At 47.6% G+C, this 25880-nt stretch overlaps 1 protein-coding gene and 1 long non-coding RNA gene across 5 annotated transcripts in view; one reads left to right on the top strand and one right to left on the bottom strand.

Moving 5' to 3' along the window:
- Positions 1-25880, bottom strand: part of LDLRAD4 (low density lipoprotein receptor class A domain containing 4) — a 439787-nt gene that overhangs the window by 294586 nt on the left and 119321 nt on the right. The window lies entirely within an intron of this gene.
- Positions 4793-25880, top strand: part of LOC146347126 (uncharacterized) — a 60644-nt gene continuing 39556 nt past the window's right edge. The window contains exons 1-2 of the long non-coding RNA XR_014790167.1: positions 4793-4953; positions 9805-10020. This is a non-coding gene — a long non-coding RNA (uncharacterized LOC146347126). The remainder of the gene's footprint in view (positions 4954-9804; positions 10021-25880) is intronic.

Below are 25880 nucleotides of genomic sequence, written 5' to 3'. Positions count from 1 at the left end.
TGACTGTGCCATTAACCTAATTCCCGGGGCTACCATCCCCGCCGACCGGCTGTATTCGATGTCGGAGCCATAACGTTGAGCTCTGCGGGAGTTTTTGGAAACAAACCTCAGCCGTGGCTTCATTCGCCCCTCCTCCTCTCCTGCCTGCGCCCCTACTATGTTTGTTTGCAAAAAGACGGGAGAAGTCCGCCCAGTGCATTACTTCAGAGCACTGAATTCGGTCTCGATCCCCGACAAGTACCCTCTCCCCCTCGTACTGGAGATGCTAGAGTGCCTGGGGCGAGCCAAGATTTTCACCAAGTCGGACCTGCGTGGCACCTAGGGATGTCAGAGAATTCCGCCACAGATCTCGGTGAGGCCAAATGCCACTGTATTCAGCCCCCCGAAATCCGTGGTGGAACAAAGCCCCCCCGACACCCATCCCGCAAAATGGGCCCGGAATGGAGCACCTACCTGCTGCCATCCGCGCTGACTTGCGAATGGCGGCCACCACTGGCTTCTTCCATGTAGCAGTGATAGGCTACGTAAATATTTACATAGCCTATCACGGCTAACGCAGGGACACCATTTGCATCCCTGAGGAAGCCGTGATAGGCTATGTAAGTATTTACATAGCCTATCACAGCAAAAAAAACAAACAAACAGAGAACGCAAACGGTGGTGGCTACAGTGGCCACCATTTGCGTTCCCTTTTTTTTGCTGTTTTAGCCTACGTAAATATTTACGTAGGCTAAAACGCCAAAAAAAAGGGAACGCAAATGGCGGCCGCCATAGCCGCTGCCATTTGCATTCGCTGTTTTATTTTTTCTGTGATAGGCTACGTAAATATTTACGTAGCCCATCACAGTAAAATACAGGGACGCAAATGGCGGCGGCTATGCCAGACACCATTTGCGTCCCTGCAGGCTGCCCAGAAGCCGGATGTCTGGCTGTGGGCAGCCCCGGCTGGCAGCTCCGTGGAATCTCCGCGGAGCGGAGCCGGCTGGAGAGAATTTCAAGGGGAGAGACGGAGCGCCTCCCCCCCACCGCAAATGTCACCCTTCGAAAAGGTGACTTTCATACATCCCTAGTGGTGCCTACAATCTGATTCACATCTGGGAGGGGGATGAGTGGAAGACCTGTTTCGGCACCTGGTATGGAGTGTATGAATACCTAGTGATGCTGTTTGAGCTTGCCTGCACCCCCACACACATTTTCGCATTTTATGAATGCCATCTTCCGGGACTATTTGGACACTTTCTTCATTGTTTATCTCGATGATTTACTTATATTTTCTGAGGACCCCCACAACCATCAGCACCATGTCTCCACCGTCTTCCAGCGCCTCCGCAAGCACCATCTTTATGCCAAGCTGGAGAAATGTGCGTTTGACCTAACATCTTTAGACTATCTCAGCTACATTATCTCACCTGAGGGTATCAGGATGGATCCTGCAAAAGTCCAGGCTGTCCTCTCCTGGCAGGCTCCATCCACCAAGAAGGACTTGCAATGTTTTCTGGGCTTTGCAAATTTCTACAGAAAGTTCCTCCCCAGCTTTGCTCGGCTGACATCTCCTCTCACGGACCTCCTTAAGGACAGGAAATCTCGTTTTCATTGGACGGCATCTGCCCAACAGGCTTTCAAGGAACTTAAGAAGCTTTTTAGTTCTGAGCCGATCCTGTTACATCCCGACCCGAGGAAGCCTTTTGTAGTGCAAACTGATGCTTCTGACTTTGCGGTGGGGGCTGTGCTTTTTCAGCCAGATCGGGCGGGCGGCGGGTTGCAACCTTGCACCTACCACTCCAGGAAGCTGAACATGTCTGAGAGGAATTATACCATCTGGGAGAAGGAACTGTTGGCCATCAAGTCAGCTTTGAAGACCTGGCGTCATCTTCTGGAGGGGGCACAGTACCCAGTCAAAGTCAGAACCGACCATCGCAACCTGAAACATCTTCAGACAGCCCGTGCCTTAAACCAGCAGCAGATTAGGTGGTCGCTTTTTTTTTTTCCTGGTTCCACCTTAAGATTTGCCATGTGAAAGCCTCCGACAACCTACAAGCAGATGCTCTTTCTCGTAAGCTGGATATACAGCCAGGAGGTGAGGGGAATCCCCCCCCCTGATTCTCCCCCCCCCCAAGAGTCTGGCCGCAGCTGCGGTGCCTCGCTCTTGGGAGGAGCTCCTTCACTCTGAACAAGCTCAGGATGCTTTTGTCTGCACAAAGGTGGGGGGATTGGGGCTAGCCTCTGCCCCCCTCAGTCTACCCCCTTCTCTCTGCAAGGTGGCCTGCTTTACCATTCCAGCCGGGTCTATGTGCCTTCTAGACCCCTCCGTGAGAAAGTCCTCCATCAGTGCCACAACTCCCCAACCGCTGGGCATTTTGGCTTCACCAAGACCCTGCATGGAGTGATGCAGGATTTTTGCTGGTCTCGTGTGTGTCGGGACGTCAAGACCTATGTCGCCTCCTGCCCAACCTGCCAGCAGGCGAAAGTCCCCTCAGGCAAGCCCACAGGCTTGCTTCACCCGTCTACCCCCTCAGGTCCTTGGAAACTGCTCTCCCTTGACTTCATCACTGACTTGCCTTGCTCACACGGTAAGACCACTATTCTGGTGGTGGTGGATTTGTTTTCTAAGATGGCCCATTTCATCCCCTGCTCTGGTTTGCCCACAGCCAGGAAGACGGCGGAGCTTTTTTTGGCGCATGTTTTCCATTCCACAGATGGCCCGAGGGTCTCATTTTGGATAGGGGGGCCCAATTCACTGCCCATTTCTGGAGAGAGCAACTTGGGCTTCTCCATGTGATGCTCTGTCTTTCCTCCGCCCACCATCCCCAGACGGACGGTCAGACCGAGAGCACCAATGCGACTCTGGAGCAATATTTGCGCTGTTATGTCAATTACCAGCAAGATGACTGGTTTTCCTTGCTGCCTCTAGCAGAATTTGCTTATAACAATGCCTGCCATGCTTCCATCCGCCAAACTCCATTTTTTGCCAATTTTGGTTATCACCTGAGGGCTTTCCCATCCACCCTAGCTTCCTCTTCGGTGCCTGCAGCCCATGAGTTTTTAGAGGAATTGCAAGTGGTACACCACCTCTTATGGGACTCCCTTGAGCAAGCCAAGACAGCCTACAAGGCCTCTGCAGACCGGCGGCACCAGCCGGGTCCATCTCTGCAACTGGGGGACTGGGTTTGGTTGTCCACCAAATACCTCCCCTCTCACTCACCCACGAAGAAGTTTGCGCCTCGTCGCACGGGGCCTTTCCAGATTACGGCCCAGATTAACCCTGCTGCTTTTCATCTGGCTCTCCCCCCCTCCATGAAGATCCATCCTGTTTTTCATCGGTCCTTGCTGTCCCCCCTGGTTTCTGGCGACCCTCATTGCTCAGCCGGCTCCCCACCACCATCAGTGCTGGTGGAGGGGGAGGAGGAGTTTGAAGTTGCGGAGATCCTTGACTCATGCCTTTCTCGCGGCCGCCTGCAATATCTGTTGGACTGGAGGGGGTACGGGCCAGATGAGCGGTCCTGGGAACCTGCTGAAAATGTGCATGCTCCGTTGCTGCTGAGGCGTTTCCACCAGCTGTACCCCCACAAACCCGGGCTCCCAGCTGTACCCCCACAAACTCGGGGCCCTGGTGGGGGCCTCATGGGAGCACGGATGATGTCAGGGTGGAAACTGAGCCTATAGAGCCCCAGAGCAGTTCTGATTCTGAGGAAGAGCAACAACCCATGGGAAAGGAGCTCGCTCATCTCTCACAAGCACAGCGGCAGGGAGAGATTCCTCCTGCCTGCATTCCTGAGAGAGATAGTGACCCTGACAGCGAGAGAGCGGGGGATAGGGCCTTGCTGGATGCTTGGCGCAGACACAGGGAGCGGCGCCAGATGGAGGGCACCAAGAGGAGGCACTCTGCTTGCTTGGCGCTAAAACAACGGTCGCGTCCTGAGGACCCAAGGGTAAGAGGGAGGACCTCGCCATAACCCATAAGTTCAGAGTCTTCCCGTCCTCCTCCTTCAAACAGGGACCAACTGCCTTACCTGGAGCTTAGGCTACTCTGTGAACTACCCCAGTGCAGTTCCTTGCTTAGTCGTTGGTGATTTGCATCTGAAAGAGTCATTAAGTTGTAAAAGGAATAAAGCCTTGGAAAGAATCCTTTTAGTCTGTGTCTTGAATTGGCTATTGGATGGGACTGTAAGAGGCAGCTAGGGCACTCCTGACAATTTCTCATTGACTTACAGAACTGAGCACATGTATCTAGCAACAAAATGGAAAATGTATGGAATATTTAATATGTAAAACTTTTGGGAACAATGTATTTCTGTATCCCTTTGGGGGCATGCCACAGTGTATGCATTAAAACATAATAATGATGATTTAACTTTCTTCAAAACCACCTTTATATATATCAGGAGGAGTGCAAATTTAAATCTCTTAATTTCATTTTAAACAAAATACATATAACGTAATCCTTTGGATATACACTGAAATATCATGGAAATAAATTCCAAAAATGTTATATGAATTTTTTTAAAGCCCAAAACTTATATACCCAAAAACATTCTACAAGGCAGAACAGCAAGTCCCTTATGGTCTCCAGGAACTAATCAATACCCTCCATGAAATGGCAATGACTTCAAATTCCAGACAGTGACATTCCATTTTCTCTGAACTGTTATATTTACCAAGCAAATAAACTTAAAAAAAAAAAAAACCCTTTACAGTTTCCCAAATTGTGCCAAAACTTACAAAACACTGGCAGAAACTGTACTTTAGTTTTCGCCCAATGGACAAGATTTTCTACAACAAGTCATACTTGGACACAGTTCTATGCAAGTAATCTGGGAGTCTGCCTGGCTGCTTGCAGATAATTTAGATTCAGAGCATTCCAGAAACAGAGGAATACAACATTCGTAAATCTTTCACAGCAGCGGTGGGTGACTGAAGTGGTCATCAGTATTATCTGTGCATGTTAACTCAGAAGTAAGTATCATTGTGTTCAATGGGACTTACTACCAGGAAAAGGGGGGGGGGGAACAGGAGTATAGCCTAGGACGACTAACTCACTTTTTTTTCTTATTAAACTATGGGCACAAAACACCTGGAACTTCTCCTGTTCCCTCTTAAAATTAATGAGGCTTCTGCCAGAGCACCCCTGTTCTAGTAGGCAACTCCTAATCATTTCAAGAGAATTTCTGCATTAGAAGTTCCCATTGAGCTGTGCTCTATTTTCTTAATACATTTTTTGGATAACGTCATTGAACCTAACACCAACATCACCCCACAACATAGAAGCCTAAACAACCCCTCTTACTTAGATCAAGTACAGTCAACAATAGCACTGGACCTAATTTTTCAACCTATTTATTTTCATGGGGGGGGGGGATAAACTGCACCTGAAAATTGGGGGAAGGGGTAAGAATTTCTCTAAAATTTCTTAGGGAATAGGGCTTTGGTGCTTATCTTACTATAAGGACACAGCAGAGGGGTGTGTGTGCTCTTTCTTTTACCATTTCCCCACCCTTTCTGTCCTCGTAGCCTCTCGGCTGCTGGAGTTTCTCAGAAAGCTCCCAGAGGACTTCACCAGGACTTCTTCCCCTGGGGCTTTCCCATGGTGCTGGCTGCTGAGTGCATGAAAGCTGAGAGAGGATTTGTTGCTATTCTTGTTGTTGTTAAAAGGACTTTTAATAACAATAATAAATAAATCCCCCTCTCGGCTTTCAGGCACTCAGTAGGCAGCAGCATTGGAAAGCCGACAGGAGGAAGTCCTGGGGTCCATCTACACCCAGCTTTTACTCTGGGGCAGGTGCAAGTCGAGGTCCCTCATGATAGATGACACAATCATGACTTCGCCATCCGTGGTTTTCTCCTGGAAAATGCGGAGCTCCAAGGAGTTGTTTTGCTGCAATGTTTTTCGTTTGCTATGGGTTTCCTTGTGCTTGTGAGCCGTCTGTCCCTTCCCTAAACTGACTTCGCATTTTACAGTAGACGTGTTTTAGGCGTGTGTACTGCCTGTGCCACCCATTTACTCCCCCCATCCCTTCGCAGCTGCGTAGTTTCAAAGGCACAGAGGGGCATTTTCAAATTTAATCAGACTTTTGCACATATTTGCAGCTTCGTATCTTCGCAACAGTTGCTTTTGGACTCAGTACCCAAGGGCTGGGGGCAGGGTCTTGGGGGAGGAACAACATTGCTCTGGGCCCATTTCGGAGTGATGGCTAGGCACATAGCGCTCACGCTTGTGAGTGCAAACTATCGCAAGAGTCTTAGGCTGCGGACCTGACAAACTGATGGTGCAGAAATGAAGGAGCACAAAACACCCAATTTTTACCTAAAAAAAGGGTAAGAAAGACAGCAGAGCCTCTCAAATACAAAACAGCCACTGACGTGTCACACACCCACACTCACAGTTGTGCACAGCTGCACATTTCAGTATAATGGCAAAAAAAAAGGGCACGGTGAGTCTGTTAGGGAAACGTGCAGTACATCGCGAGTGTATTGCAGGGCATGGTGATTCAAAGCTGCATTGCTGCGCAGTTGCGACAAGGTGGGGGTCAAAGCGGTACCATATAAATGGGGCCCTGGTTAAATCCTCCAGGGGGCTTTCCAAGAAGCTCAAGCAGCCGGAGAGGCTGCAAAGACAGAATAGGGGGGAAATGGTAAAAGAAAGTGCACACAGGAGCCCCTCTGCCACCTCCTTCCAGTAAAGTAAGCACTCAAGCCTGCACCCTGAGTGTCAGATATGGACTGTCCTTTCCCTTCGCAATCAACACCACAATAGACAAAGCTTCAGGCTAATATGACTTTATTTTGCTAGAGCCCAGTCTCTCTACAATTGCAGATTCAAGGAAAACTCTCAGGCTGTTGCCAGGTTCTAAACAACTAATCAACGATCTCTAAGCAGAGGAGACTAACCAGAGGGAGAGAAAGTTGCTGGCCACTTGGGGTATAAAACTCCCGGCCAAGCTAGCTTCACAGTGATGCTCCTCCTTTAGGGTAGCTCCCTCCTACACTGGCTTCTAAGAGTGGCTATCTGGGTGGAGTGTCTAAGCCCTGCAAAGTGCTTTTCCCACTTTGCTTTGCGTCGTACCCTAGCATCTTTCAAGTCACACCCCTCTTCCTCCTCCTCGGAAACTTGCGTTCTTGAGGTGGAGGGAGGGGGCAGGGACTCAGACTGGGCCATCTGTTGGTCAAGGTCTTGGGAGGACTCTCTTCCAGTGTTTTGGCTCACTTGGGAGGGTACGTCCCCTGGCTACTGATCTAGCTGCTGCTCCAACTCTGATTCATAATCGGAGCTGTCAGTCATCTCATGGCACTTAGACTCATCCCTGACATCGAAAAATTTCAGAGAAATTCTCAACATCCCAATGAAAGAGGCAGAAAAACAACTGCCTCTTTCACAGGGAAACAAAGAGGTTGCGAAAGGGCACAGCACTAGTCAACAGATGTTGCCAAGTGTCAATAACCTTAACTAAAATCCACTATGAACTCCGATGCTCCCACCACACAGGGCAGTGACCTTCTAACTTGGTTGTTACCACAACTTTCAAGTAGCAGTCACATCAAAGATCTACTAGTACTGCTTTCCTGAAATGAACATTTGACCACCACAATTACATTTTTGGAAATAAACATCTCATAACCTTAACATAACAGCAAATAAATAAATAAGATTTTTTAAAATAAAAGAACACTTCTTATAATTTGCTTTTTAAGAGAATTGCTTCTTCCAAAAGTAATACCGGACTTCTATTATATTCAGTAGAACATTGTCATAATAGTTACTATACTTCCTTGACTACCAAAATCAAAACATTTCTGGAGAAAACGTCATTACTGGCCAAGCATGGGAGAAAAACCACCATAACTCAAAACTGGACATCCTTTTTTTAAGGAAATGGCTCAAAACACAAGAAAAACATTCAGTGAAAAGAGGAAGAATTGTAAAGCTCTAAATGAGGATTGTTAAATGAAGTCTACAGTCCTAGGCTTAGTTATGAGGAAGTAAATGTCATTGGACTCAGGGAATTTAATTTCAAATAATCTTGTTTAGGAGTGGCCTATAAACAAAGCATATCTGAGGTCAAATAAAGTGTCAAGCTCTTTATTCCATTTTACTTTCAAAAAGTTTCTTCCTGTCACCTCTCTTGGGTACACTACCATGTCTTTGAGATGTCTCTGGTTCATCCACAACTGAGCAATCATATCAGGTTATTGGTTGGGGTAATTTTTGTTTTAGTGAGGTAATGAGGTGATTCAGTTATACTTTAACTGTAAATCAGGAGTGAGGAACTGTTTTCACCCCAGGGGTTACATTCTGTGGTAACCTACTGGGGGCCGCATGCCAGCAATTGATGGGGCAAAGGAAAGGTGGGCAGACCAAAATCTCTCTCTCTCTCTCTCTCTCACACACACACATACACTTCATCAACATCCCTGTTCCCATTAACACATATTCATAGAGTGTAAATAAACACAGCAGGATTCATAGCAGGGATTACCTTGAAATCATGATGGCATAGAGCTGATGTGGACATATGGTTTGCTGACAATTAGCTCCTCCTATTTTATGTGAATTGTCCACATCTTCCTTTACTCTGGTTCAGAATTACATATTATTATTATTATTAATAATAATAATAATAATAATAATTACATTTCTATACCGCCCCATAGCAGAAGCTCTCTGCACGGTCCACAAAAGTCAAAATACTAATACAATATACAAAGTTTAAAAACCATTTACGTAAAAACATATGGACAATATATACAAACAACATATGACTAAAAGCAACTTGGAACTAAAAACAATTTCTAAAAAATCCAGCAATAAAACACAGCTTAAAATAGAATACAAAAGTCAGCAAAAGGAAGAGTTCTAAAAAGGGAGGGTCTGCCGGAATAATAGGGTCTTTAATGCCTGCTTAAAAACCTTCAGTGAGGTCAGCAGGAGCATTTCAACCAGCAGGTCGTTCCACAACTGAGGGGCAGCAAAGGAAAAGGCCCGCTTGCATGTGGCTGCCAGTCTCACATTAGGCAGCCACAGCAGGTAGCCCGCAGAGGGCCTTAGGTGGTGGACTGGGACATAGGGGAGAAGGCGCTCCCTCAGGTACCTTGGACATAGACCATGTAAGGCTTTAAAGATAAGAACCAGCACTTTATGTTTTGCTCAGAAACAAACTGGGCAGCCAGTGTAAAGATTTTAAAACTGGTGTAATATGGTCTCCATGGGATGTCCCCGAGACCAACCTGGCTGCCATATTTTGTACCAGTTGAAGTTTCTGAACTAATATAAAGGCAACCCCAACTACAGCGCATTACAGAAATCAAGCCTAGAGGTTACCAGCACGTGCACCAACATTATCAGCTCCACATGTTCCAGGAATGGGCATAGCTGGCATATCAGCCGAAGTTGATAACAGGTTGCCTCTCACCGTTGCCTCCACCTGGGATGCCAGGAGCAGGGTTGGGTTAAGAAGCACTCCCAAGCTATGAACTTGGTCCTTCAGGGGGAGTGAGACCCCATCCAGAACTGGTTGACATACCTCAATACCTGAATTAAGACCCTTCACGATGAGCACCTCTGTCTTGCCTGGATTCTCATGTACAGGCTTTCAAAAACTTGTTTGTATTCAGAGGCTTTTTAAAATGGTGTTACAGAAAATTCCTCTGAGCTCTTGCTCCTGCACAGGGCTGGCATAAAAGGTAGGCATGATTGGGCACCTACGGAGGACCCACACCCCAGCAGGGCCCCACTGGCAAAAGCCCCCTGGACTTGCTCCTCCTCTTCACCATTGTAACCTGTTTGTTCCCTTGCCTCTCGGTCTGGCCCAGATAACAGTGACGGTGAGGAGGAGCAGTAGATGCCCCTGCCTACTGCTCACTGGTTCTCTTCCTATCAAACATACAAGTGGTACCAACGATGAGAAAGAGGATGAGGAGCAACAGCAGCTGGTGACAATGATGGTGAGAAGACAGACTCACTGTGAGAGGGTGCCTTGCCCAAAGGCCCTGAAAAACCTGGAGGTGGCAGTGCTCCTGCATGATATGGTATGGTTTCACGTTACTATTGTAATACTTTATTTTTTAAAGAAATAAAATGTTCGATCAGCCTGAGCTTTTGTCAGAAAAGTGAACAATAAGAATAGTAACAATCAAGGTTGCAAGCACAAACAGCATCTACAGAAAAGCACATATTCAACACCTGGCATTTCTGTTTGATGTAGGCCATAATCCACGACAGTGGGAAACATATAATATGAAAAATAGTCAAATGATATGTCTGAAAGCCCAACTTAATAATAGTGCACATTAAAACAGGGTCAAGTCTCTAAATCCAAAGTGATAAAGGGATTATGACAGCCATTGAAGGGAGGGTGAACAGTAATTAAATATGTCCATTAATATTGGTTGAATACACCTTTTGGCCAGAGGTGTCCATTGAAAGAAATAATTAGGCAATTACCATGAGGAGCGAGCTTCATAAAAACCACCTTTTAAAAAGCACACACACATAATTGTAATGTCACAAAGCTTCATTTCTGAATAAGAAAGAAAAAAGGAGCAAGACAAAGGGGACAAGAATCACCTCCTTGAAAATTTCTCTTAAACCTCAAGGTTATAACCTTTAGGTTTGGGAGTCAACTCTTTTTTGATCAATAAATAGCAGCACCAACTGTAGCTTTAGATAAGCAATGGAACTGTAGCTTTAGATAAGCAATGGACAGCCAAGTAAGAGAGGTTTCAAAGGTATGGAAGTTTAAAAAACTATTTAGCCAAAAGATCCCAAAATAAGCATGTAGGAAAAGTACAGAAGGAAAAGTGGTTAAAATGAAAGTTCAGGAAGGCAATGATATATCATATATACTACCATCCCAAAAGCAACTTAAGGTGGAATCCTATGTGTGTTTAGACAGAAAAAAGTCCTACAACTCCCAGCATGTCCCAGCCAGTTGGGAGCTGTAGGGCATTTTTCTGTCTAAATATGCATAGGATTGCACCTTTACAGCACAATCCTATGCATTTTTACTCTGAAGTAAGACCACTAATGTCAATTAATTAGTGCGCATAGGGCTACAGTCCACAAGTCTTGCTGAGGCAAGTATATAACCAGCCACACTGGCCAATTGTTCTTTTATGGGAGAGCTCCATGAGTAAATAATTTGCACATAACATTGTTGTACTTATGTACCCATGTATAAGCAGTTTTTATTTGGGCTTATTTGCTAGACTAAGTTCTCACAGAATCAGGTGTGTAACCAAAGATCCAACGGCTTTGCGGCAAGTTTTATTCAGCCACATCACACAGAGGGAGACCCCTTATATGCTTCATATTCCATTTTTTTAATTAGTATTGAATAAACAAAGCATCTTGTGGAACCTTAAAGTCTAACAAATATATTAGAACATAAGAAGAGCCATGATGGATTATGTCAGCTGAAGTTCATACATCTGATAAACTGGATTCTAATTTATGAAAGTATATACCATACGAAATATGTTAGTCGTTAAACTGCTATAAGACTCAGTTGTTGTTTGCTGCAACAGACTTAATACAGCTACCCCTCTGGAAATTAGTACTGTATGTACCTTTGCTATAAACTAGCCTTCTCCAAACTGGTGTCCTTCAGATGTATTAGACTACAACTCCCACCATCCCCTGCCAGCATGGCCATGGACTAGAGGGCACAGAGTTGGGGAAGACTGCTATATAAATACTGTGTATCCCAATCCGAGTAGGTGGGTTATGCTAGAAGTCCAAATTAATAAATAAAATAAGTGTTAAATCATTTCAAGTCATCAAATGGTTCCAAGACGTTACATCAGAAATGGTTCTAGATTTACTAAAATGCAGAAGCGTGAGCAGTCACTGAATGCAGCAGGATTACCAACCAGCTTCACCTGGGGGAAATACCTCACCTAAATTTTATTTATTTGTTTGTTTAGTTAATCATTCATTCGATTGATTGATTGATTGATTGATTAGCCGTCGATCTGGCTGGCTACCCGGCCACTCTAGGTGGCGTACAATACAAATAACACAAAATACAACATAATCAACAACATTGCTGTAAAAAAAAACCTTAACCCACCCCAAATGCCCACCAGAACTGCCAGGTTTTCAAAGCCCGGCTGGAGTTCATCAAAGAGGGGGCATGGCAGAGGTCACTAGGGAGGGAATTTCACAAAGTGGAGGCCACCACAGAAAAGGCCCTCTCCCTAGTCCTCACCAGTCTAGCTGTCCTGGCTGATGGGACAGACAGAAGGCCTTCCGAGGCCAGTCTCGCTGAGCAGTATCTCTTGTGTTGCTGGAGGTGCTCCTTAAGATAGACTGGGCCAGAACCGTATAGGGTTTTAAAGGTCAATGCCAACACCTTGAATTGGGGCTGGAAAACAAATGGTAACCAGTGCAACTCCTTCAGCACTGGAGTGCTGTGATCTTGCCGACAGCTGCCTTTAATCAGGCAGGCCGCTGCACTCTGCACCAGCTGCAACTTCCAAACTCTCTTCAAGGGTAACCCCATATAGAGCTCATTACAGTAGTCTAGGCGAGGGGAGACCAGGGCATGAACTACTGATGGGAGCAGATGGATAGGGAGGTAGGGGTGTAGCCACCGTATGGAGTTGGAGTAGGAGATGGAGTTGGTACAGCACTGCCCGGCTCATGGCAGACACCTGAGCCTCCATGGACAGCTGGGAGTCTAAAATCACCCCCCAGGCTACGGACCTGGTCCTCCAGGGGCAGCCACACCCCATTCAACACCAGGTCAACCTCCCCAACCTCCCCTTGTCTCCCACCAAAAGTACTTTGGTTTTGTCAGGGTTCAGTTCCAGCTTATTACTTCCCATCCAGCCACTCACCAACTCCAGACACTTGGACGGGGTTTCTACAGCCACCCTTGGTGAGGATTTAAATGAGAGGTAGAGTTGCATGTCATCTGCATACTGGTGATACTTAGGGATGTTGGAGAATTCCGCCACGGACTCCAGTGAGGCCGGATACTTTAGAATCCGGCCCCCCGGAGTCCATGGCGGAACAGGGCAATCCCCCCGCCACCCCACAGAATCCCCCCAGGACGGAGCCTCCCTGGCGGCGGCGGCGGCAGCTCTGGCGGCAGCTCTGGCTCTGGGTGGTCTTTTGGCTGCTGCTGGGCGGCGGCTGCAAATGGCGGCCGCTGTGCCGGCCACCATTTGTGTCCCTGCCAAGCCGTGATATGCTACGTAAGTATCTACGTAGCCTATCACGAATAACACAGGGACGCCATTTGCGTCCCTGTCCTTTGCCGTGATAGGCTACATAAATATGTACGTAGCCTATCACGGCTAACGCAGGGACACAAATGGCGTAGTGGCCGCCATTTGCGTCCCTGCCTTTTGCCATGATAGGCTACGTAAATATATACATAGCCTATCACGGCTACAGCAGGGACGCAAATGGCGGCCGCAGCCCAGCAGCGGATGGAGGTCCAGCTGCGGGCTGCCCCAGCCAGCGGCTCCACAGAGTCGCTGCGGAGCGGAGCCGGCCAGGGAAGATTCCGGGGGGGGGGGAGATGGAGCGCCTCCCCCCCCACCGCGGATGGCCCCAGCGGAACCAGTTAAGTGTTTCGTACACCCCTAGTGACACTTGCTCCCCAAGACTCCTGAAAATAGCCCCCAGTGGCTTCACACAGATGTTAAATAACATTGGGGAGAGAGTAGAACCCTGTGGCACCCTGCAAGTGAGTAGCCAAGGGTCTGAAGTCTCCTCCCCCAGAGCTACCCTCTGGTACCTGCCAGAGAGGAAGGAACGGAACTACCATAATACTGTGTCCCCTATAGCCAAGCCCTCCAGGCAGTCCAGGAGGGTACCACGGTCGACGGTATCAAAAGCTGCTGAGAGATCGAGGAGAACAAGGAAGGAGTATTTGCCCCTATCCAAAGCCCTCCTCATATCATCCACTAAGGCGACGAAGGCCGTTTCTGTCCCATGCCCAGGCCTGAGGCCTGATTGAAATGGATCTAGATAATTAGCTTCTTCCAAGTGTGCCTACAACTGCAGAGCCACCCTCCGCTCAATCACCTTGCCCCAAAACGGCAGGTTCGAGACCGGGAGAAACTTGTTCAAGTCTTGGGGATCCAAGGGGGGCTTCTTTAACAGTGGTCTTATCACCGCCTCCTTGAGGGCTGATGGCATCACTCCCTCCTCAAGGGAGGCATTCACCACCGCCTTGATCCCCTCCGAGTCTCTCCCTGCAGTTCATAATGAGCCAAGATGGGCAAGGATCGAGTAAGCAGGTGGTCGGCCTTAAAAATGAAAGCACCTTGTCCACTTCCTCAAAAGGAAGAAACTGGAACCGATCCCACACAACCGGTCTGCCACTGGCCAGCCCTTGTTCCCTAACTGTATCCACAGTGCATGGAATAGCACTCCTGATTCGGTTGATTTTAACAGAAAGGTGAATCATAGAATCATATAATAGTAGGGTTGGAAGGGGCCTACAAGACCATTGAGTCCAACCCCCTGCTCAGTGCAGGAATCCAAATCAGAGCATCCCCAACAGATGGCTGTCCAGCCTCATCTTCCTTGAATGCCTCCAGTGTGGGAGAGCCCACCACCTCCCCAGGTAATTGGTTCCATTGTTGCATTGCTCTGTCAGGGTGGATGCTGAGCCCATAGAATCCCAGAGTAGTTCTGATTCAGAGGAAGAGCAGCCACTCCTGGGAGAGGAGCGCACTCATCCTTCTCAGGGCCAACAGCTGGCAGAGATTCCTCCCACTGGCATTCCTGGCATAGATAGCAGTCCCGGGAGTGAGAGAGCGTGGGTAGAAGACTTGCTGGATGCATGACACTGACGCAGGGAGCGGCGCCAAATGGATGGTGCGGAAAGGAGGCCTAGTGCCCGGTTGGCGCGCAAACACCAGTTGCGCCCAGAGGATCCAAGGGAAAAGGGGAGGGACTCTCCCAAGCCCATAAGTTCAGGGTCTGCCAGTGATCCTCCTTCAAACGGGGACCAACTGTTCCAACTTAGGGCATAGGTACTCTGCTGCTCATATCTAGTTGCTAACAGTAGAGTTGTTAAGTTGTAAAAGAGGAATAACGCTTTGAAAACAATCCCTTTGTCTGTGTCTGGACTTGGCTACTGGATTAGACTGAAAGAGGCCGCCAAGGAGCCCTTGACATGCTCTAACAGTCACGAAGTTTTTCCTGATGTTCAGTCGGAATCTGACTTCCTGAAACTTGAGCCCATTATTCCGTGTCCTGCACTCTGGGATGATCGACAAGAGATCCTGGCCTTCCTCTCTGTGACAACCTTTCAAGTACTTGAAGAGCGCTATCATATCTCCCCTCAGCCTTCTCTTCTCAAGGCTAAACATGCCCAGTTCTTTCAGTCTTTCTTCATAGGGCTTTGATTCCCTGATCATCTTTGTTGCCCTCCTCTGAACCCTCTCCAGGCTTGTCTGCATCCTTCTTAAAGTGCAGTGCCCAGAACTGGACACAGTACTCCAGATGAGGCCTAACCAGTGCTGAGTAGAGAGGAACTATTACTTCCCAGAATTTGGAAGCTATGCTCCTATTAATGCAGACCAAAATAGCATTTGCCTTTTTTGCAGCCACATCACATTGTTGGCTCATATTCAGCTTGTGATCTACAAGAATTCCAAGATCCTTCCAAGATGGGGGATACATGGCTCAACAAGCTAGTGTTGTTGAGCCACATATCCCCCATCTTGTAACTGTGCATTTGGTTTCTTTTTCCCAGGTGCAGAACTTGGCATTTATATCCCTATTAAATTTCATTCTGTGATTTTCTGCCCAGCGCTCCAGTCTATCAACATCACTTTAAATTTTGTTTCTGTCTTCCAAAGTATCAGCTATCCTGCCTAATTTTGTGTCATCTGCAAATCTTATCAGCATTCCCTGCACCTCCTCATTCAAGTCATTAATAAAAATGTTGAAGAGCACTGGGCCCAGGACTGAGCCCTGCGGTACCCCACTTGTTACCTCTCCCCAGTTTGAGAAGATCCCACTGATAAGCACTCTTTGAGTCCAATTCTGTAGCCAACTGTGGATCCACCTGATCGTTGTTTCATCTAGTCCTCTTTGACCTAGTTCAGGATATCATGGGGCACTTTGTTGAAAGCTTTGCTGAAGTCAAGATATATTATGTCCACAGCATTCCCACAGTCCACAAGGGAGGTTATTTGATCAAAAAATGAGATTAGATTCGTCTGGCAGGATTTGTTCTTGACAAATCCATGTTGGTTTCGAGTAATCACTGCATTCTTTTTCAAGGTGCTTACAGATGGATTGCTTTATCAACTGCTCCAGAATTTTCCCAAGGATTGATGTCAGACTGACAGGTCTGTAGTTCCCAGTTCCTCCTTTTTACCTTTTTTGAAGATAGGGACAACATTAGCTCCCCTCCAGTCATCTGGCACTTCACCCGTCCTCCATGATTTCTCAAAGAGGATAGACAGCGGTTCTGAGAGTTCTTCTGCCAGTTCCTTTATTATTCTAGGATGCAGTTCATCTGGCCCTGGAGATTTGAACTCATTCAAAGTAATTAGGTGTTCCTTGACCATATGCCTATCGATCTCATGCTGCAATCCTGCCCCTTCAGCCTGTACTTCGCCTTTGCCAAGGGGGTCATAGACCCTCTTTTGGAAGAAGACTGAGCCAAGGTAGGAATTGAGCACTTCTGCCTTTTCTTTGTCATCTGTTATCATTTTGCCATCCTTATTTAATAGCTGAACCACCATTTCTTTCCTCTGTCTTTTCTATGCATGTATCTGAAGAAAGTGTTTTTGTTGCTTTTAGCATCCCTCGCTAACCTCACCTCATTCTCAGCTTTAGCCTTCCTGACGCCATCCCTGCAATTCTGTGCTACCTGCCTGTACTCTTCCTTTGTTGCTTGGCCTTCCTTCCACTTACTATATGTGTACTTTTTTGCTTTCAGGTCATCCCTAAGCTTTTTGTGAAGCCACATTGGCTTCTTCTGTTGTCTTCTACCTTTTTTTCTTGTTGGAATTGTTTGCAACTGTGCCTTGAGAATTTCCTTTTTTAAAAGCTCCCACCCATCTTGGGCTCCTTTTCTCGTTAGAGTCACTTGCCATGGGACCTTACTGATCATTGTTCTGAGTTTATTAAAATCAGCTTTCCTAAAATCCAGGGTACGCGTTTGGCTCCACTCGGCTTTTGCTTCCCTTAGATTAGAACCAAGAACTCAAGTACAACATGGTCGCTTTCCCCCAGAGTTCCAGTAACTGCTACTTTACCCACTAAGTCATCTCTGTTGGTTAGGATCAAGTCAAGGATAGCCAATCCTCTAGTTCCTTCCTCTACTTTCTGTAGAAGGAAGTTATCAGCAACACAAGTCAGGAATTTCCTGGAGGGGCCATGTTTTGCAGAATTTGTCTCCCAACAAATATTGGGGAAATTGATGTCCCCCATTACTACTACATCATGCTTCCTTGAAACATTGGCTATTGCTTTTCAAAAGTTTCATCCTCATCTTCTCCTTGATTGGGTGGCCAGTAGTAGACTCTGACCACCAGGTTCCATTTATTCTTTGCTCCATTTATTTTGATCTAGATGCTCTCGATGGGGCTACGACGCTCATCCTCCTGTATTTCTGTGCAGAGATAGGTATTTTTCACATACAGTGCAACCCCACCTCCCTTTCTGTTCCTCCTGTTCTTTTTGAACAAGTTATATCCTTCAATTGCTGTATTCCAGTCATGAGAGTCATCCCACCAAGTCTCAGTTACACCTGTCAAGTCATATTTTCCCTCCTGAATTGAGAGTTCAAGTTCATTCTGTTTCTTCCCCATACTCTGGGCATTAGTATATAGACATCAAAGGCCATGTGCTTCATGGTCTGGCTTTCTTCCTACATGTTTCTGAAGACTATTATTGGGTGCTATTAGAGCTGTTCTCTCTGTTGTGGTGCATGAGCCTTCGTCCATTGTCACCCCCAACTTTACGTCTCCCCAGGGATGTCAGAGAATTCCGCCATGGATCTCGGTGAGGCCGAATGCCAGTGCATTCAGCCCCCCAAAATCCGTGGCAGAACGAAGCCCCTGCCCCCCCACACCACGAAAGGCACGCGAAACGGAGCACTTACCTGCTGCCATCCGTGCTGACTTGCAAATGGCAGCCGCATTGCGGCCGCCATTCACTTCCTCATCATAGCTGTGATAGGCTATGTAAATAATTACATAGCCTATCACGGCTAATGCAGGGACGCCATTTGCGTTCCTGCAGAGGCCGTGATAGGCTACGTAAGTATTTACGTAGCCTATCACGGCAAGCTAAAAAAAAAAAGTATACGCAAATGGAGGCGGCTACGGCGGCCGCCATTTGCGTTCCCTTTTTTTCGCTGTTTTAGCCTACGTAAATATTTACGTAAGCTATTACAGCGAAAAAAGGGGAACGCAAATAGCGTAGTGGGCGCTATTTGCGTTCCTTTTTTTTGCCATAATAGCTTACGTAAAGATTTACGTAGGCTAAAATGGCGGGGGGGGAGGAACGCAAATAGCGCCTACTACGCTATTTGCGTTCCCCTTTTTTTCTGCCGTAATAGCTTACGTAAATATTTACATAGGCTAAAACAGCAAAAAAAAGGGAATGCAAATGGCGGCCGCTGTAGCCGCCACCATTTGCATACGCTGTTTGTTTTTTTTTCCCTGCAGGCTACCCAGCGGCCGGATATCCGGCTGTGGGCAGCCCCGGCTGGCGGCTCCGCAGAATCTCCGCGGAGCGGAGCCGGTCGGATTAGGATTTCGGGGGGAGGTGTGGAGCGCCTCCCCCCCACTGCGAATCACCCCGTCAAAAAGGTAAGTGACTTCCGTACATCCCTACGTCTCCCTTCCCCGTAGGATTCAGTTTAAAGCCCTCCTGATGAAGTTCTTCATGCTGTGGCCAAACACATTCTTCCCAGCCCTTGTGAGGTACAACCCATCCCTGGCCAACAGTCCATCTTCCAGGAAGTATAGCCCGTGGTCCCAGAATCCAAATCTCTCTCGTCGACACCACCTTCGTAGCCAGTCATTCACCCAGAGTATTTTTCTTTCCCTTTCTACCGTCTTCTAACTACTGGAAGGATGGATGAGAAAACTATCTGGGCCCGATGTTCTTGAGTTTCCTTCCCAAAGCTTCAAAGTCTGACATGATTTCTTCGTAGCTCCGCTTGGCAGTATCATTTGTTCCCACATGGATGAGAAGAAAGGGATACCTGTCAGTGGGCTTTATGAGTGCAGGCAACCCTTCAGTCACGTCTCTAATCTGTCCTCCCGGGAGACAGCATACCTGGCGAGTCCACGGGTCTTTGCGACATACTTGGGTTTCAATCCCACACAGCAAGGAGACTCCCACTACTACTACTACTCTTATCTTCTTGTTGTAGGCATGGAAGACGTAATCCATCTGATGATACCTGCCAAAGAGCAATCCTCTTAGGTTTCATCGCCTCTGCTTGGCTGACCTTCAGCCTCTTGCTTGCTCTCATGCAGATTCCCCTGTAATTCTTCCTCTGCAGGCTGTCCTCCATTCTCATCCTCAAGTACCTGGAAACAGTTCCCTAGTTCTACTGCTTCCACTGGTGCTGAGTGTCTTCTAGTTCTTCTCCTAACTGTCACCCTTTTCCAAGGAGTATCCCCTACTGCATTTTTCCTTACATCAGCATTTCCCTCTTCTGCCTCAGCTTGCTGTTGCTCTTCAAGCTTCTGTTCTTCACTTTGCTGCTGTAGTTCCACCGTTCTGTCCAAGAACTCTTCGTGTTCTCTTATTCCCTGGAGGGTCGACAGTTGCCGCTCCAGTCCTCTTACTTTTTCTTCCAGCAGTGTGATCAACTTGCACTTGTTGCAGGTGTAGACCATGTTGTTCTCAGGCAAGAAAACAAACATGGCACACACCTTGCAGGTCACCACCACTGGAGAGTCTTGTCTTTCCACAGCCTTTTTTCCCTTTTTGTGTCTAGCTTTCTGGTTGTTCTAGAGAAGCCTGTGCCTGGTCCTCTACTCACTGCAGGTTAAAAACAGAGTCCCACTGGTATGGTAGTGTGTGTAACAAGACAATTAAAAAAAAAATGAAAAAAATGTTAAAATAAAATAAAATAAAAATGTTAGGGGCCTCCCCCTTGACCTCCCCTGCCGAACTCCCCTGGCCAACTCCTGTTTGCTCCCCCTGTTCACTCGCTCTGATCGCATGCTCTCTGGGAGCTTGCTTGCTTCTATAGTCCCAAGTAGGGATGGCGGAGAATTCACTGGCCCCCCGAAATCTGTAGCGGAACGGCCTGCCCCCCGCCCCCCCTGCAGATTCCCCCCGGGATGGCACTTACTTGCGGTGGCTCCGGCGGTGGCTCTGGCAGCTGGTCTCCTGGCCGGCCACGGCCAGGCTGCTGTCGCCGCCATTGCCATCCTTGCAGCCGTTATAGGCTATGTAAGAATTTATGTAGCCTATCACGGCTCACCCCCAGGAAAAAAAATATACGAAAACGAAAAATATTTACGTAGGCTATTACGTAGGTAAATATTTACATAGGCTAGAACGGCGGGGAAAGAAAGGAATGCAAATAGCGTCCACTACGCTATTTGTGTTCCCCTTTTTTTCGCTATTTTATCTTACATAAATATTTACGTAAGATAGATTGGCAAAAAATAGGGAACGCAAATGGCAGCCACCGTAGCCGCCACCATTTGCGTCTGCTGCATTTTGGGGGGGGTAAATATTTACGTAGGCTAGAACGGCAAAAAATATTTACGTAGGCTATTACGTAGGTAATACGTAGGCTAGAACGGCGAAAAATAAAGGAACGCAAATAGCGTCCACTACGCTATTTGCGTTCCCCTTTTTTTCGCCGTTTTATCTTATGTAAATATTTACGTAAGATAAATCGGTGAAAAATAGGGAACGCAAATGGCGGCCGCCGTAGCCGCTGCCATTTGCGTATGCTGCATTTTTTAGGGGGGGTGAGCCGTGATGGCCTGCCTGGCTGGACGCAAATGGCAACTGCCATTTGCGTCCACACCAGCCAGTCTGCAGCTGGATTTCCGAATTTCCAGAGCCGCCGCGGAGCAGAGCCGGCCGTCGAGGATTCCGGGGAGGAGGACCGGATCGCCTCCCCCCCCCAAGGATTCTGGGGGAGGGACGGAGCTCCTCCCCCCCCCACGAACAGAATCCATGAAAAGTTAAGTGACTTTCGTACATCCCTAGTCCCAAGACCAGCTTCCTCTGCTGTGCTCTGCTCTGCTCTGTTCAGCTGGGAGGCAGGAAACAGACTGAAGCTTCCTGCCCACACAGCTGCTGGGAGTACTCAGACCACACACACCCAATTCAGTTGGAGCACTCAGGAGCACCTGGTGAGCTCACAGCCACTCAGCAGGAAAAGGACAGCCCTCTGGACTTCCTCCAGCTCGCTTACCTCTTTGCCTTTGTCTCCTTTGTCTCTTCTGCAACTGCAATTCCCTTGGCCAACTCCTGTTTGCTCCCTCTGTTCGCTCGCTCTCTGAGAGCTTGCTTGCTTCTATAGTCCCAAGACCAACTGGAGAAGTTTCCTCTGCTCTGCTCTGCTCAGTTGGGAGGTGGGAAACAGACTCTAGGTCTCCATGATACATGCCAGGTATTTGCTTTGCAAACTCATCACAGGAGGCCTTAGAATGCTCCATTGGTTCTTGACCGACCAGGTTCCAGACCACTTGGAACAGTCTCCTGGGACGGCGCTCTGCGGACATGATAGAGGCAGCATAAAAATCCTTCTTTGCTGCTCTTATCACCATGTGGTAGGCTAAAGCTACAGCTCTAACCCCTGTTCAATCATCTTCAGAGCGAGATTTCTGCCACTGGCGCTCTAGCCGTCTCACCTCCCACTTCAGAGCTCGCAACCATGGGGTGAACCATGGTGCAGTTTGCGCTCTGTTCAGGGGGAGAGAACGTTTTGGAGCCACCCGGTCTCATGCCCCAGTGATTGCAGCATTCCAGCCATCCACCAGGGTCTCAACCAAGTGGCCGTTTGCATGCTCCAAAGAATCCCCAAGCGCAGTCGGGAATCCATCTGGATCCATAAGACACCTGGGCGGACCATCTTAATGGGTCCTCCACCCCTGTCAAGGGGTTGCGGAACCAAGAAGTCCAACCCCACCATGTAGTGATCTGACCATGACAAGGGGGTCGTGGATATACCCCTGATTTCCAGATCACTCCCCGCCTCTCTGGAAACAAACACAAGGTCTAACGCATGACCGGCTACACGGATGGGCCCAGTTGGAATAGGGTGCAGCTCCAGGAAGTCCTGAGGTGCCCCCAAGAAGATGGCTTCCAAATGTACATTGAAGTCCCCCAACACCAACAAGTTAGGGGACTGCACAAGCACATCAGAGACCACCTCAAGCACTTCGGCCAGGGAGTCTGTCGTGCAGCAGGGTGGACAGTACACGAGCAGAATCCCCAGACTGCCCTTTGGGCCCAACCTCCAGTACATGCAATCAGCAACCCTGGTCTCCTGGAGAGGGAGTCTGGTGAGGACCAAGGACTCCCGGTAGATAACAGCCACTCCTTCTCCCTGACCTCCAGCCTTCAGCTGCTGTGCATACAAAAATCCAGCCGGGCAAATGGCCACAAGAGTAGGAGCAGCAGCTTTGTCCAGCCAGGCCTCCATAATACATGCCAGGTCCGCACCCTCATCCATGGATAAGAAATGTTTTATGGGCAACGGATTTGGCATTACACAGCAGCAGACGAAGGCCAGAGGATGGAGTCACGCATCCCACAGCCATCCTTCGGCTCTGGACAGGCCCGGAACAGGGGACAGATATTACGCATCTTTCCCCTGCTCCCCTTACCCAGAACGACCTTTCTGGCCCCCAGAACTCCCCCCACTGCCTCCGCCAGGTGGACACATGCCTCCCTCACTTCCGCCGATCAGGTAGGCAACCCACCACTAAAATCACAAGCACCAGCTCATAAACCCACCACCCACCAACAATTTTTAAAACTACAACCCAGGCCCTCTGCTGTCCTGTGGCTCCCCTGAGTGGCTCAACCAAGTTATAAGCCTACACAGGTGGCTACATCTCACCCCTAGTTGGATGGCACATCTTTCTCCACCCCTGACTCTCACTCAGGGGGGGCCTCCAGACACCACGAACATTCCCCACCTAGGCTCTCACCCTAGGTGAAGGTCACAGGCCTGTCTCTGACATAGGAGCCTAGCAACCTTCCTACTCCCAGACCAACAGAAGGACACTCTTGCCCACATGGCAACCCAAAGGGGCACCCCCTTTGGTGTCACCCCTTCAGGGTTGACCCTGCCACAGTTCCTTATGAGCCTCTTCCTAGAGCTGCTCCACTCACAGGAGGCTCTGGCCCACTCCAGCCACCACACAGTCCCCAACCGCAAATCCTTACTAGCAAGCTGCAGAGTAAAACAGTCCCACAGAGCCAGCAAGCCAGCAAAAAAGGCAGGTGATGGACATGCTAAGCATGGAAGACATAATCCATCTGATGATACCTGCCAAAGAGCAATCCTCTTAGGTCATTAGCACGTGCAACCCTGAGGTAAGTAAGATTCTCACTCAGAGACACAGTGAAGCCTCTGCACAACAAATGGTATTCTTCAAAGAACTATAGAATATAGACAGCTGCAGGCTGGTGCAAATATACCACCAGATAAAAAGGAGGCACGTCCAACCATATTTTACAATATTTAAATATTCTCAACTCAATAAAAGCAGCTAATAACTTCTCATAGTCATAGCACATATGGATTCAATAATTTTGACAGCCATTGATGGTTGCCATCCCTGCCCCGTAATTATCCCAAACAAAGGGCTAAGTAGGGCTTTGTTTTTGTTTTTTAAAATCTTAATCACAGTTTATCTCAATTTCCAGAAGGTAGCCATGTTGATCTATTGCAGCAAAAACAACAAAGAGTTTTGTGGCACCTTATTCTAGAATAAATTTGCTAGCTTATCTCAAGACATTTTGAATCTCTAATGGAGCTGAATGTCAGCCAAACATTTTAAAATAATCCAGTCATTATCACCAAATTTGGGACACTTAGAATAGCAAAAAAATGATGAAAACACTGGGGGTGGGGAGAAAGAATACAAATGGCTTTTAAGGATCATTAAGCTTTTCACAGTTTTAAAGCTATGTTAAAGCTCCAGGATATCAAACCTACTCATTAAGTAACCGTGCAAACTCTTGAAAAACATGTTCACTATCAGGCAATTCTAAACTGTAATGTTTGCTCTTCCACAATTACATCCAGGTAAGAGACGTTTTTTCAACTTTACTGATTTTTCTTAATAGTGCCTGGTTTTCCCCCCTGATTAGAATATCCCTCCCTCTCCCCAATCTCTTTTAAAAAGAGAATATCATTCTCCCCTACAGAGAGCATACAAGCTAACTTCAGCAGACACGACCTTTAGAAAGCACTAATAATGTTCACCCTGTGCTCCCAGGCACTTTGACACATTAGCACTTGGAAAGATCTCCAGGCAGTAGTTTATCAGCAGGGCCCATCCAGGCATGATGAGCACTTTCACAGTGCATTAGCATATATCTAGAGAAAGAAAGCTCCAGACTGAAAGGGCTTTTTATTGTTGGAGCGACCTTAAAGTAGAAGGGGAAAAGAGTCCCATTCAAGTTCTGCCTGAGATCCAGAAGTGCTTCTTCTGTACCCACAACTCCACTGTCGCATTCAGATCATTATTAAAGGGTGCAGCGTCTTTAAAGACTTATTAAGGGTATTCAGATTTATTTTACATCTTTTGTTGTACGTGGTGGACGCTGGTGGTTCCGATTTTGGTGGGGCTATGAATCCATTCTGGATTTCAGCCAGGACTCTAAAGGAGCTATCCAAGGGCCCGAACCCATAGCGTTCAGCACCTTGGATAGCTCCTTTACAGTACTGCCCAGTTCTGACTGAAACCCAGAATGAATTTAGCCACACCGAAATCGGAGCCACCAGCTTCCACTGGCTGTGTGTGTTTGTTTTAGTTGACAAATCACTCAGTCAGTAAGAGTTGTTAAAATGCTACACAGCAGCGCTAAACTACAAACAAAAAAATGAGATACAAAAGGGCTGGTCATGCATTATGCTCTACAGGTTACCGTAGAAAGGTTTATTTTAAAAGTAAATCTGGAGACTGGAACCTTCACAAATGCAGAGCAGAGTATATGAACAATTGTATGTGCATTGTATGTATCTGTGAATGATGATCTGCAGTATTCTAAAGAGTAATCCCACTCCTGAGAAGGTGGATAGAGTTGCAAACTAGCCTGCTGTTCTCCCCACTAGGTCGTCTGTTGTGCCCAATTTTGGCCATGCACTATGCAGTTAGACTAATGTAGCATGTGTCTTCCGCTGCTGCAGCAAAGCTTCCAGGGAGAAGCGCAAAACAAGCACGGCAACCGTAGCTCAGTGGTAGGCCGCTACAGAAGGCCTTAGATTCAATCCCTGGCAGCTCCCGCTGAAAGAATCTGGTAGGAGGTAATGTGAAAGACCTGTGCTTGAGACTGGAGATCCACTACCAGTCAGAGTAGCCAATAGTGAACCAGGTGGACAAACAGTCTGACCTGGAGAAAGGCAGCTTCCTAGGTTATCCTGTCTGATGAGCTGGGTTGAGCCAGGGCACAACAGTTTATGCACAATCCTACTTCACTCACATGGTACCTGGACCAGGAAAGATCAGGCCACAAGGCTTTCTTCATAAGTACAACTATAAAAATCTGACATCACTATTTACAGAAGACAAAGAACCGCATTTCAGTACCTCAAACAAACAACAGAGATTCTCAAAATGGCTGATTAAGATCATTTCCAGAATCTCCCTGTAACATCTCTAATAAGATCTTCAGAATATTATCAAAGCCCTCTTAAATATTGTAGAAACTCAGATTGATTCACCTCCCAAACAGAACTGACTCA

The sequence above is a fragment of the Heloderma suspectum genome, chromosome 4, assembly GCF_057233095.1.
Source record: "Heloderma suspectum isolate Gila_16-S chromosome 4, 16-S_ref, whole genome shotgun sequence".
Lineage (NCBI taxonomy): Eukaryota > Metazoa > Chordata > Lepidosauria > Squamata > Helodermatidae > Heloderma > Heloderma suspectum.
Note: the sequence above shows the minus strand (reverse complement) of the source record. Positions and strands in the feature narration are given on the sequence as shown.